We start from the raw sequence: 15,152 nt of genomic DNA, 5'->3' as shown, positions 1-15,152 counted from the left end.
GGAGTGTCTGGGTGACTCAGTTGTTTGAGCACTCTTGATTTCAGCTCAGGTCATGGTCTCAAGGTCGTGGGATCAAGGCCTATGTCAAGCTCTGTTCTCATGGGGACATTTACTGAATTTTGTTATCAGTACTTAATAATCTGCTTGGGATTCTTTCCCTTTCTCTCTCCTCCTCCCTCTGTTCCTCCCCATGCTCTCACTCTCTCTCTGAAATAATAAATAAGTATATAAAAACTAAAACAACAAAAACCAAATATTTCTTCATGTAAGCACCTGGTTGGCTCAGTCAGTTAAGTGACTATCTCTTAATTTCTGCTCAGGTCATGATCTCTGGGTTGTGGGATCAAGCCCTGGGTCAGGCTCTGGGCTGGGTGTGGAGCCTGCTTAAGATTCTGTCTCTCCCCTACCTCTCTCTCTCTCTCCACCCCCCGCCTCACTCCCTTACTCTCTCTCTCTGTCTCCCACCATCCTCTCAAAAATTCCTCATGTAACAATTAGGTTTCAACTGAATTTAAAATGCCAGAATAAAAGTTCAAAGGAAGGCAGAGTTAGTATATTTTTCAGGCAAAAAAAACAAGAGGGAAAGAGAGGGAAATGTTTTACAATTATATCACATCCCTGGCCTGTACAACTGAGCTTTTTTACTCTATTTAAGATAGAAACAGCATAGTGTGGCAGGAAGCATCCTTACTTTCAGAAGCCAGCAGCTTTGTCCAGGCCCATCACCATAGTTTGTCTGAGATGCAGTTTCTCCATCTGTTACAAAAGGAACAGTTTCTGTCTCATGTGATTTACAAGATTGTTATAATAATCATTTGAGATAATGAGAGAGAATGGAATATTTTTATTATATTCCTTATAATAAAATCATCTCCTAAATGTAACTAGTTTAGAGAGAAACCATTTAGCTTGAGCTACTAGAACATAGTTCATGATGCCTTATGCCATGTAGCTAGATGATTCCTATGACGATATCAACAATTGAAGTGAAAGGGGCCAGATTTTCTAGTGCATTCTTAGGAGCCAGAAAGCCTTTCCCAGAAGCTCCCAATCAAACCTCCCTTCATGATGCATTGGCCAGAGGTGGCTCATATGTCCACAATTTGTAAACCAAAAACTAGGAAGGGGAATAAAACAACTAAGATTGGCTTAGAGCAGACCCACCTTGCACCCAGTACCTTGTGCAAGAGACGGCATCCATAAACAAGATCAAGGTTTATTTCGCAAGAAGGGGGTGTGGCACTGAGGTTGGAAGCCAACAGCATTTGCTACAATACTTACCGAACTCCATTATAAATTGCCTGTTTACAGGTCTGAACCCATTACTCTCTAACCTCCGGGTCGAGAGGAGCAAGAGTTTGGCTATACATCCCCAGCATCTCTTACAATTTCTGAGACCCAATGGGAACTACATAAACATTTACTGAATTCTGTTATCAGATTTCAAATCCATTGCGTCTCTAAGGCTCTGTGAACATGTTTTAGCAGTAGGCTGAACAGCTTCTGCACTTTTCTTGGTGCGGGGCAGAGACCTGGCATGAAGGAAGAAATATCCCCTGGTATGTATAAAACTCTTGTCGGCCTTCTGAGATTCTTTGACTTTTAGAATGATTTCATTTCCCTGCCCCCTTTACATTATTATCTAAAACCTTTAGAACTAATTAGAAGTGGGAGGATCAAAGATGATATATTTTAAATTTGCTTCCCGCCTCACCCACTTAAAGTAAAGAATCCTGCATAGCCCATTAAGCTGGAGGTACTTGCTGACAGGAAGGAAACCATCTGGTGAACAACTTCTGTTAATTATGTTGGAACATACTAACGAGAATAAAGAACAGCCTTTAATGACCTTCCCCTTGGTGGCAGAGTCCACTGCCGAGTAGACAGTCATGGCTCGGAGCCAAAAGTTAATGGTTAGTATTGGCACCAAACACTCAGGCTCGCTAGTACTTAATAATCTCCCCTCGGTGGAGAAAGTATTTCAGGCATTCACAGCATAAATCCTCCTAGCACCTGCATGTAACTGAGCTCCAAAATAGTCATTTAGGGCATTATTTGGAATCCCTTAGTAAATGTGAATCTGGGTGTTACCTTCTTGGTATCTTTCTTTGCATTTGAACACATTGGATGAGGCCCACAAGATTTGCATTTTGTTTTAACCAATAACAATATTTAAATGTACTTGGCAGAGGATTGATACAATTATTTCATATCCTAGAGGGATAAAGATACACAAAAATAATTATCCTCATTATGACCTAGATGAGTTAATCATTTATAGTAATATATTTCTAATTCCACTTTACCCTTGGAAATCTAGGCAGCCCTGTGTCATCCATGCGAAAAGGCAGAGTTAAAGTTTCCACATTTATATCACGAGTGAACTATAGGGGCTGAAACATCAGTATCTTTGTTTCGTTCAGTGTTTCAGTATATAGTTTGAGGATTGTTTAGGTGGCTCACATACTGTGATAAGATTAAGTAAGATTTAAAAGAATGTTATTTAAAGTTGAAAATTTTAATATTAACATTTTTTTAAAGAACCTTTAAAAAGAACACAGGAATAGGAAAATAACCTCAAACCGACATGAGACTAGTATTCAAGTATGCCTGTCCTGAAATTTTACTGTTACTAGAAGTGGACAAACATGGCTGTAATCTTCCTAGTATCCAACCAGAAGAGGGAAACAAATACTTCAATAGGCACTTGCAGGGCTCAGGAAGAAGTTTTAAAAACATCCCAAGTATAAGAGTTTTCTATTATTAAAAATACTTTCAGCTGACTGTATCATCTAGTGCATTTATAAATGCATATGCATAAAAAAAAGAAACAATCCTAGAAATTGTTCCTTCAAATCAGGTGGGAAATGTTATTCTAATAGAAATCTTAAATAAAAGTTCTGTAACTAGGAACTGTCAACATTTAACTCCTAAATTATAACAAATCTATAAAGAATATGGATCTGTAATATATTAAAGTTTAATAACCCCAGTTATTAGCCAAGAAACTGCTCTCCATATAATTTCTTGATGTATATTTAAGGCTTTTCATATGTATACCAAGAATATAATCTTTATAAAGGCAGGTATGTCCAAGAGTTTGCACAGAAGTAACAAAATAAAAGTTGTTTGTGCCTAAATCATCCCATCTGTGCCTCTTGGACAATACTCAATCCTCTTTGTAACCACATGCATCAAGCAATTGGCTAAATATCCTTGTAGACAGGATGTCTCCTATTTGCATTTGAAGTACTCTTCTGTTTAAAATATAAATGCAATTAATTTGCATTATTTATTTAATCTGTCTTTGTATACTAATGTCACAGTACTGAAAATAAATGTTAGGTCATTTTCAACATACCTCAAAATATTTTTGTGTTCAATGAATTTAAATGATTAAAAAAAAAAACAACCTCAATTTTCTTTGAAGCTTTGGCACTTCCCCACCTCCTACTATCCTCTGCACAGCCCACCACTATCTTTGAAGTTGGCTCATCTGGTAATAGACTTACTGCAAGCTCTAGTGCACACCTACCACTCAAAGAGTGTTGTCCATGTGACGGATTTAATCAGTCCCTTGGTCTCTCAGACACACAGCTGTTGGTGAATTCTTTTTTGCTAGTGTAATATTATAAGTGTCTTAAGTTAAAATTAAAGCTGCCATTAAATTTTCATCTTGTTCTTCAAGAAGACCATTTTCTGGAAGTAGTATATGTATACATTTTTAAGTGGCAGTGCCAAAGAGATATTTTATACTATGTCAAATCTTTAGTGTTTAGAAAGAATGGCTCGATTTAATAGAAGAGTCAGTAAATAATCCAAGTTGTTGGATCTGGGTAAAAGCAGGTCACCTAGAATTATTGGTAAAAAATAAAAATATGACCCTCTTTGGCAGTTTTATGCTACAGATGCTGCATTTAAGATGACAGCATTGAAATACAGAAAAACATGTGGGATTTATAGAAAGTCTGTCCATGTCCAGATTGGCCCCTGCAAGTCAAAATGTCACTTCTAAAACACATCATTTACCAGTCCTTCAGCAAAACAAACAAGTTTTAGAAAAGTCTCCCTCAGAACCAAAGAGGTAGAGAGTTATGGAGTTGGAATGTCATTAAGATCAGGAGAGAAGAGAGCTTCGGATATCGCCAACTTTTCATAGAGGAGACAAGGAGGAAAGGGAACTAAAATTGAATATCAGACAGAAAAAGGCTTTGAAACAACAAAATGAGCTTTTGTCAAGCACCCCAAGTATACATCCTGGAGGAGATACTGGGTGTGATTGAGAAGACAGAAGATACCTGTAAACAGTAGACTACTTAACCCATTCTGTGAAGAAAAATGAGAACTCCAGGGATCAGGGAAACAATCTAAAGATGAATGTTTTGCTTTAGTCATTTTTGGCTCTCCTACAAATTCTGTATCTGAGTTTATAGCAGGAACCACTTTACAAATTTCTCCTGCAGGTAAACAAAATATGTCACATTTTTTTTTAAATTTTTTATTTATTTATGATAGGCACACAGAGAGAGAGAGAGAGAGGCAGAGACAGAGGCAGAGGGAGAAGCAGGCTCCATGCACCAGGAGCCCGATGTGGGATTCGATCTCGGGTCTCCAGGATCCCGCCCTGGGCCAAAGGCAGGCGCTAAACCGCTGCACCACCCAGGGATCCCAATATGTCACATTTTTAACCTCATTTTAATGGAACCTAAAGCAAAGAAAAAGACATACATTAAACTTCTATTATTCCTTCCAAAAGAATTCTAGTGAGCTGGTGGTATTGCTTATGATCCAATGTTTAGAAGAGTTGGGTCTCAGGATCAGACAATTTTGGGAGATTCCACACTTTACCACCTCCTGGCTGTGTTCTCCTGACTGAGCAAGGCTCTTTGAAGCTTCGGATTTCTCATATGTCAAATGGGATGGTACCTCCCATTTTAGGGAATAAATGTGTTTAAGGAATAAATGTGAACTACGTTGAGCCTTTAGCAAAGAGTAAGTGCTCAATAAAGTGTATCTGTTTAGTATTAGTAGAAAAATTAGGTTAGTATTAGTAGAAAAAATACACTAGAACTTTACATCCTAATAAGTGGTATGAAATTATCTCATCTAAGGCAGCAAAGTACTATGTTAGGAACATCCTACAAGAAGACATAAATCTAAATGCAGGATAGATTTAGAAGGCAAAGATTATCCTACATAATAACAAATGCCATGCCTTCTTTGAAAAGACTGGAATTCAGTTACAAATTGTTTAGGAACAATCACTATAGTCATGAGGTTCTGTAAACCAATGAAGAAATGAATTCATACGTGTAAATACGAGCCTCTCTCTTTTTGAAAATGTATTACAACTTTTTTTTTTTTAAATTTTGGATGAACTCTAATAACTTGGGAGTGAAAAAGCCATGATTCAATTTTGTTCAATCATTTTAAAAGGATGAGTAAAGGCTTTTATCTTGGTTTAGCAATTATTGTGTTTTTCTCAGAGGGTGGAAATTTGACTCCCATATCTACAAACTTACCTTATTACAGGCAAATTGCTTAATCTCCTTATCAATCATCTTCCTCATTCATAAAATAGCACACTAATATTTACCTACCTCACAGGGTGTTGTGAATCTTTATTAAAGAATGTTTGGGAGATTAAGATCCTGAGATGAAAGGAACTGTCAAATAGAGTTATCATTTATTTTCAACATGATGTATCACGGGACAAGACTTTGAGATGCTATTTCTGTTGCAAAGGCCAATAAAGATATGCAGATCTATGCATCTGATTGCCAAAAAATAGCCTATAAAGTGATTCTCTTTGGGAATGATGAGAGGTTGCATCAGATTTTAATTCTGGCATGTTTCCTCTTTAAGGAAACATTTCCTTTCCTTCTCCAACCACGTAAGTTAGCTAGTGATGAAGGAAGAGAATTAAAATTCTCCTCCCCAATCATAGCACTCTACCCTTGATCTTTACCTGGGTAAAGTCCTTTACAAGGACTCCTGTGACATTCAGAGTTCATTCTTTTTAAGGTCAAGTTAAGGGGAAGTATCTCCAAGGATAAGAAATTAGAAGTTAACAATAGAAACAGGAGTAAGGCATTGCTTTGTATTCACCTTTATTTTTTTTTAATGTGAAATTTTAGTCCAGGGATTAGAAAATACCCAGTTACACAATGACTGACTCCCCCTTACCTTTTTCATGGCTAGGAGAGTTTTGAAAGACCATTGCAGTGTTTGATGAAGCTTGGGAAGCAGTCTAAACTCCTGAAAAAATCAGAGAGCAGGCCAAAGGATTTCTAACCAAGTTGTACACCCCACAGACTTAAAGACACATCTAATCACATGCCTGGTCTGCTCAAAACCACCTTCCCATGGCCCCCCACCATCCACAGATAAAAGCTATGATTTAGCGGCTCTTTACAAACTAGCACCAAACTTTATAGCAGCATTATTGCCTGCTGCCCTCTTTACCCCAAACCCTCAGCCCAAAATGCTTTCTCCCAACCTCAAACTAATCCTTCTGAACTGAGCTCAGAAGTTATTTCTCCCATCATCCCAGAAAGCTAGTTACCATCTTCTGTGTTCCCATAGTATTCAAAAGCACTTGTGCATTAGCAACTGTTGTGTGTATATATATATATATATATATATATATATATATACACACACACATATATAACATATATAAAATAATATATACTTACTCTATTACTTAAATTTAAATTATTTAAATTACACTACATTTTTATGATATCTTCATTTTGTTTAAACTTTATATCCTTATATATTATTTCTTAATTTATATTTTGTCCACATATTTATATATTTTTGTGTAAATACTTTAAACACATTAGATACTACCTAAATATATCTAAATGTTTACATAGGTATATATTCATTCTTTATTTCTATCTTTATGATTTACTTAGCATTTTATTCAGATATTTATATTATTTGTATTTAAACTATGTTCAATTACATATTAAATTTTAAATAAATATAATTATTTGATATCCTGTCTGCCTCAAGCACTAGGTTTGTGTGAGCTCCTCTAGAAGAAGTCAGAATAAGATTCTCAGCTAACCACAATAACAGCTACTTTTATAATGCACTCACTCCATGCCAGACACTGAGTTAGTGATTTCTGTACATTATCTCATTTAATCTACGTAAGTGTCTAATGAGATTGGTGCTATTTACTATCTATATTTATACACGAAGAAATAGAAACACCAACACATGAGGTAACTGAACCTTAGTACTAAGTGCTTAGTTAGGCTTCAGATCCAGGTTTGGTCTTGACTCCAAGGACCTGGACTGTGACCACTAGGTGAGGGGGGACACGGCAGGGGCTACATATCATAGCAGTTAAGAGAAGAGGCTTGGGAGTCAGATGATTTTAGTGCAAATTCCTATTCCATTATCTCATAGTGGCATGGTTCTAGAATATTCTTCTTGCCTTTCATGGGCATATTGAACAAGACAGATTTAGATGTAGAGCAAGTGCTGAGAAGGAAAAGGAAGCTATGTCAGCAGTTAGTGATGGAAAATTTAGACGAGGGATGCCTGGGTGGCTCAGCAGTGGAGCATCTGCCTTCAGCTCAGGGCATGATTCGAGGTCCTGGGATTGAGTCTCACATGGGCTCCCTGCATGGAGCCTGCTTCTCCCTCTGCCTCTGCCTCTTTCTCCCTTTCTCTCTCTCTCTCTCTCTCTCTCTCCCTCTCTCTCTCTCTCTCATAAATATATAAAATTAAAAAAAAAAAAAAGAAAACTAACACTTGGCAAAAAACTGACATCTATATTTCCCTGACAACAAAGCTAGTTAGATCACTGGCTACGGATTAAACTTGAGTTTCTCCCGTACTTGAACAGTTTCTATCCTTCAGGTTCCTGCTACTCAAGAATAGAAACTATTAGCGTCACCTGAGGCCTTATGAGAAATGCAGAATCTCAAGTCCCATTCCAGACTACAGAATCAAAATCTGCATTTAGATAAGACTCTTGGGTAATTCCCACATACTATAAAGCTTGATCATCCTCATTTTCTGTCCAATATCCTTAAGTCATGGTTCTAAAGACTTTTGCTGATTTTCCATTGTTCCAACAATGTATTTCTAAGAGAGGGGTGAGGATTATAAGAGGAATGTGGGGGTAAGGTGGCAGGTAAACCAAGAATCAGAATCTAATAGCAGACTTGTTACAAAAAGCTGTGAGACCTCAGGCAAATCATCGTCTCTGTTAACTTAAATTTTCCCTCTACAACAAGTGTTTTTGGAGGAACGAGATGAAAGAAATTAGCATAGAGTATTCTAAATTATCTAATTTTTAGATCCAATTATTCATTAAATAAATATTAAATAAAGTAAAACACAGGCCTGATTAATAATTGTGAGGATTATGTCTCTGTCTTAACCACTGCTGTATTTGAATAATTATATAGTAGTTATTCAATAAATACATGAACCAAGAATAAATGAATGTCCACTCTTATACTCTCTTACCCAAAGCTAGCAGCACCTTCTGTTCTCCTATCATAATTTTTACATATATTAATTGATGCAAAACAAAGTAACAAATTTTTCTTCACTGTAACAAATTTTCTTTCTGCAAAGACACTTATAAAGTATTTATTACTTTGCCAACTAATAACATTTCTGCAAATTTTCTTCTGTAGTTGTAGTAGGTATGTGTCTTTCAAGTCTCTAAGGTCATAGGCAACATAGATTTGAAATCTGCATATTTCATATGCAGATATAATATCAGAGCACTGGTACATAGTAGGCCTTCAAAAAACATTTGTGAATGTATGCAGCTTTCATAATTATTTTAGGACTACATAATATTCCCTCAAGTTAATGTATCCTGCCTTTCAAAACAAGGTCCATAATGTTGAACATCTTGGCAGTTTCTCCTTTTCTTACTAAAAAAAAGAAAAAAATAGAGTGAATATCTTTGAGAATGTATATTGGTGGTTCTGGTGATTGACATTTCCTTAAAATTCATTAGAGTGGATTGGCTGGAACAAAGAGTAGGAGCATCTTTACGGTTCTTACTACAAACTGCTAACTTTTCTTTCTAGTTCCAAAATTCTAGGATTTGTAGAGAATCTCACATTCTCAAGTGGCAGTGGCAAAGACTAGAAGCCAGCAGCCAGCTACTGGTGCCACCACAGTCCTTGAAAATGGCAAAAGAGACATTCCCACATTCTTTTCTTTCATGGATGATTAAAACAAAATGGAAACCTTGTGCTAGAAATTGGCTTACAGCATCCAATGGAAGAAATATCATGTTACACAAATGACCAGAGACTAGTTGGATAAACAAGATAAACTCAGAGTTGCATTCTTTCCCAGAATCAGAGAGTACTGCTTTGGAGCATGGATTCACAATTCCACTTCTGGCCTATTTTTAAAATATCAAAGAGAAGGACCAGATGTCACAATGAATTAATATCCTAGACTTTTAAATCTGTAGAAATAGGTTCAAATTCTCCCTGGTCGAAAGTAAATATGAGTTTTCTGGCTTCTTGGAGATCCCTTGTGGATATTTCATTCACCCACAAATTTGACAGTTTGACAGGATGATCCCTGCATCTTCTTTTTCATTGTGACCCGAGGGCTGGATGCTCAGATGAGGTGAGGCAGGTGCCATAACGAAGCTGAAGAATGAGTCAGCTTCAACTTCCATCTTCTCACCACACATCCCTCCTGGAATTCCTATCTACTCTTCAGCATTTCCCCTTTAAGAGGCACTGAATTACACAGCTGTTGTTTAAGAAAAGCAGGAAATAAAGGAGGAGGAGCTCTGGCTTCTCGAATGACTTAGTGATGGAAAGCTGAAGGCCATCAAAGTGCAGCTGCAGAATCGATCGGCATGGTCACAGTACCACTGCAGTCCATCCAAGTAGATCTACGGGAAGTACTCCCCCAACACATTTCCCCTCAGTGACATACACCTCCCTGTTCTTTATTCAGGCCAGTTTCTGAGATCTCATCACAGAGACTGTGGCAATGTCATTAACAGTCTTATGCACCATTGCCATTTCTTCTGGAAGGTCTTGCCGCCAGGTCCAGGTTACATAACCTTTCTTTGTGTCCTCACGACCTCCTTGTTCCCATCACAGTGCTTTTCTCACTTGCCAATCATACTATACTTGTTTGTTTCCCCCTCTGCTGGTCTCTAGATGCTATGGGAACAGAGCATGTGCCTACCCAAGTCTCCGGTGTATGCCCCTCATGCCCATATCTAGATATATCCTCGGACTTGTATCTCTGAGCATCTCAGTAGGATGTTCTGAATCACCCTGGAAATCCTCTGAGACATCCTTCTGAAAAGAAGAGTGGTGGCTGAAGAGGCTTTCTGATGGGATCTGAGATGAGGGGGTGGTCTCGGGCTCCCTGCCAGCTAAGTGTCTCAGTGCAAGTGAATTCGATTTCCCCCAGAAACTCCACACAGATCCTCACAGGAGAAGTGTGACTGGTGTGCTGATAGGAAATGACAGGTGATCTCTCTCAAAAAGACAAGGGAACAAAAGGAAGGGATCATCCTTTATTTGACTGATGTCATTATGCAGCCCCAGATAATTCCACTTCAGGAAAACCTGGACTGAGGAAACTTTTGGTCAAAAAACAAACAAACAAACAAACAACAACAACAACAACAAAAAACAAAAAAAAAACCAACACCATGTACAACCTTACTTTATATCTGCTTTTCTTTCTAGTAAAGTCGGGCTTTCAATTTAAGGTGTGCTTAAAAAGACTTACAAAAAGGCAGAAGGAGCACATTCTTTCACGTCTCCTCCTGACAGTGTTCCAGTGGAATCCCTGAGTGAAGAAAGCCTGGCTGATCCTAAACTTTCTAAATAGGTGGGCTGTCCACTTCTCTTTGACACAGATTCCCTACTTTTATTTGCATTCAGCTGTATCAAAGTATGAGCATATTTCAAAACAAAACAAAACAAAACAAAACAAAACAAAACATATCATTTAAGGCAGAGTAAAGACAACTGAAACATTCCTTCTCCCCCTCCAGAAACCTAGGAATGAATTCTTCACCATTGAGGAAGAGTCTAGGAGAGAAGAGAGTAGCCACTCAGGGAAAAAAAAGTGAACCCAGAGAGCTGGTCAAGTCAAATGTGGAAAAGACCAACCTCCCAGTCTTCAACCTGCAGTCACGGGTTAGTCCCAGAGAATCTGTCTCTTTTTCTTACTTTTTTTTTTTCCTGAAAACTATAATTCAGAGTTCCTTCTCTGAGCCTCATAACACCCTGATCTCTAGGATAATTTGCATCCCACCTCTCTTGAGCTTGGGTGCTAAACTTTTCTTCCCACAGTTGGGTTTTTAAAGAAAAGAGGTTTAAAATTGTCAGCAAGAGAGGAAAGAAGGCCAAATCGCTCTCATGCTTGAACCCGTGGGCCAATTTGTTTGTAATTGGATTGGTATGCAGCAAAGATAGAGCTGTCTGGGGGAAATGCTCCACGGCCCCCTTCTGGAGGGGATATTTCTCCTGATGCCAATCCTCAGTCCAGTGCCAGCCCCTAGTGTGGGAGAGGCAGAGAGACCCCAGACCACAGAAGAGAAGGGCCGATCATGTGCACCCATAAAACGGGGACTGCCCTGTAAAAGGAGGCAGGACCTTCACCAAAATAAACCCAGAAAGTAGAGCACACATTGCAGGCTCTGTGTCCAAACTCAGGGATTATGGGCCAAGGAGGAAGCCTGGTTGAGAGAAGGGGAGGAGGAGACAGAGATAGAGAGGGCTCCAACAAAAGATGAAGCCAGGCCTCACCAGAAACCTGAGGAAAACTTTTTTTTTTTTTTTTAATAGAATGAAGTTGCTACCACTTCCACTGCCACCTCAGCTGAGCCTCCATGGTGGTCCATCTGTCAGCCAGTTATACAAGTTCCACCTCATGCTCCGCATCAGTGACAGAGGCAGAACACATGTGGACTTGGGGAGAAACAGATCTGGATTCTAATCTTGATTTTGCTACTTCCTATTTATGAGATTTTAGACAAGGTATTTAACCCAGTTGAACCTCAGTTTTCTCATCTGTAAAATGAAAATAATTCCTACCAGAAGGCTGACCTAAAGGGGTCTTGAAGGTTTGAAGAGCCATATTGGATACTACTCATTGTCAATCAGCATTATCCTCATCACCCCTTGTAGTGGTTCCCCTTTATCTCGGGGGCTAGATGCCTGGGAACCACATGTCCTAGAACTTCCACCAATGTTCTGAGTATGACATGTTTCATACTAAAACTCATTCATGCGATGTTTGTAAGGCAGAAGAGAGCAAAAGGCCCCCTCCTTCTCTCAGCACTGGTGGGGATGAAAGTGTAAGCTTCAGCAGATGTGACCAGTGTGGCAGCTGGCTGGTGTCTCTCACTGCTAAGTGGCAGCTTCAGGGTTATGGACCAGTTCTAATTTCCCACAGCTCCCTGGCTGCCTGTGGTGATGTAACCTGAAAGCTGGGAGTAGCCCACCTAACTTTCTTGATTCCGGCTTTCCCATAATCTAATAAGCACTTATATTAGTTTTCTACTGCCATGTAGCAAATTACCACAAATTTAGCAGCTTGGAATAACACCTATCTATTACTTCACCACTCTACAGGTCAGAGGTCAGGTGGGATCAATAGGGTTCCAGGTTAAAGTCTCTCCATACTGAAATCAAGGTGTCAGCTGTTGACAGGGATCTTATCTGGAAGCTCTGGGAAGTATATACTCCTAAGCTCGTTCAGGATATTGGCAGAATTCATCTCCTTGTAGTTTTAGGACTTAGGTCCTCAATTCCTTGCTGGCTGTCAGACAGAAGCTTCTCTCAACTCCTTAGGACCACATCCCTCCCCATGTGGCCTCCTCCATCGTCATTCCAGCGATGGTACATCGAGTCCTTCTCCCAACATGGCAGCCAGAGTAGGACCCATCACACCCAATCCCCTCATGCTTGGACTCTCACTCTCTTTTCTCTTCTCAGCCAGAGAAAGCTCCCTGACTTTAAGGGCTTGTGTGATTAGATCAGGCCCACTGTGGTAATCTCTTTATGGACCAGGATAAGCACCCAAGAGTGCTAAGGAAGGATGGACCATGATCAGATTTGTATTTTCACACAACAAATGTTTATTGAGAACTTACAATGAAGGTAGAAAATCCACTTTGGTACTGGGAGTATTTCCATATAACATAACATAATCACAGGAGTGATCACCAGCATATTCATAGCTTCTGGGATAAAAGTGGAACATCTTTGGGGGTAGAATTTTAGAATGCTACCTACTGTAGCACCAAAATCCCTCTATTAAATCACATTCTTCTTGAAAAACCTAAAGGGGTTTTCGTTTTTCTGTATTGAACCATAAGTGATCTAAGATCACAGTCTGCAAACTCAGAAGTGAAGAAAACAACACTTTGGATTATAATACTGTTACCCATGGAAATTTCAGGACTCTTACTCAACAAACCTAAGTTCAACAAACAATTATCTAGCAGCTGCCATGTGCTGGGTTGTGCTATGTTTAGGGGAATCAAAAAAGAGAAGAAGCCCTACCCTTACGGTCTAATGGGCAAAATAGACACACGAATAGAGCTTTTCAGTGTAACATTGGAGATGATAAGAGAGATTGGGCTTAAAGTTGAGTATCTCTCATTTACTCAAGAAATATTGATCTGACATCTACTCAGGATCAGGCATTAGCTTAAATGCTGTGACTTAAAGACCAATGAGGCATAATGCAGCTAGAACAATATCAAAGCCAGTGGAAATCAGGTATGCAGTATCGCATTATTGCCAGAGAGCACTTATTGTCATACATCACAACAAACTGCTGTGTTTTAATAATAGCTGCCTTTTTTTTTTTTTACTTTTTACTCATTAACCCCAACTACACAACTTATACATGCTATCATATTTAAATGTCACCTAAGGGGATCCCTGGGTGGCTCAGCGGCTCAGCGGTTTAGCGCCTGCCTTTGGCCCAGGGCACGATCCTGGAGTCCCGGGATCGAGTCCTGTGACGGGCTTTTGGCATGGAGCCTGCTTCCCCTTCTGCCTGTGTCTCTGCCTCTCTCTCTCTCTCTCTCTCTCTCCCTGTGTGTGTCTCCCATGAATGAATGAATGAATGAATGAATGAATGAATGAATGAATAAATAAATAAATAAATAAATAGAAAAAAGTCAACTTCCTAACTTTTTAAAAATAAAGGCAGCCTGGGTGGCTCAGCGGTTTAGCACCTCCTTCAGTCCAGGGCGTGATCCTGGAGACCCAGGATCGGGTCCCACTTTGGGCTCCCTGCATGGAGCCTGCTTTTCCCTCTGTCTGTGTCTCTACCTCTCTCTCTCTCTCTCTGTGTCTCTCATGAATAAATAAACAATTTTAAAATCTAAAATCTTTAAATGTCACCTAAGTGAGAAGAATTATTTTCTGAATTTTACAGAGGGAATCGAAAATAAGTCACTTTTCTAGATTAAGAGTGATCTGGTTTGCCACCCACACAGACACCATTCTAACATCCCTCATACAGGATAACATCCAATGTCTAATGTTTGTGTTCTGCCCAGATCCTACTTCTTTGCTGCCTTCCCCATCGCATCCTACTCCCTGGGAGTTCTCTTCCCACAATCAGAACCTGCCCCCTTTCTTGGGGAGCTATTTGTGGGGTCTCCTCACCGGCACAGACGGAGGAGAGCATCTGGGAGTGCACATTCCTTGGGTGGTCCTTCACCAGTAACTGCTGGAAGTCAGAGTGTGAAAACACCAGCTCCTTTACCTTGTTCAGGAAGACTCGATTTATAGAGTTCCCGAGTTTACCTGAAGATAGGGCAAATTCGACCCTTGGTGGGACTTCATGACTGCACGATTCCCCCACTTCCTCCTTTCCCTGCCCTCTGCCCCCCACCCACACTTTTCCTAGTTTCCCTTGGGAATTTCCTTACAAACATTTACACACAGGTCTGAGAGTCCTCCCTAAGACATCTGTGTTCTGACATTTACCCTGCACTACCATGGAAATGAAGGGAAGACAGTGCTTAACTCCATTTGCGCCAGTTGGTGAAGACTTTCCAGTTATGAAAGATAAGCAGAGGCCTATCTACGTGGTAAGTGGGAAGAAGAGCATTCCAGGCAGAGAAAATTGCACACACAAAAACCACAGAG

General features: G+C 39.5%; 1 long non-coding RNA gene across 2 annotated transcripts in view; it reads right to left on the bottom strand.

Annotated features, from left to right (window-relative positions):
• Window positions 1-7,398, bottom strand: part of LOC140639397 (uncharacterized) — a 50,357-nt gene extending 42,959 nt beyond the window's left edge. Inside the window, exons 1-3 of one of the 2 annotated variants that reach the window (XR_012036131.1) lie at window positions 7,249-7,398; window positions 6,187-6,258; window positions 692-756 (exon numbers count right to left, since the gene is read on the bottom strand). This is a non-coding gene — a long non-coding RNA (uncharacterized lncRNA). Of the gene's footprint in view, window positions 1-691; window positions 757-4,490; window positions 4,706-6,186; window positions 6,259-7,248 lie in introns of those variants that run through there. The other variant, XR_012036130.1, reaches the window with a different exon arrangement.
• Between the last annotated feature and the right edge of the window lie 7,754 nt (window positions 7,399-15,152).

The sequence above is a fragment of the Canis lupus genome, chromosome 9 (assembly GCF_048164855.1).
Source record: "Canis lupus baileyi chromosome 9, mCanLup2.hap1, whole genome shotgun sequence".
NCBI lineage: Eukaryota > Metazoa > Chordata > Mammalia > Carnivora > Canidae > Canis > Canis lupus.
Note: the sequence above shows the minus strand (reverse complement) of the source record. Positions and strands in the feature narration are given on the sequence as shown.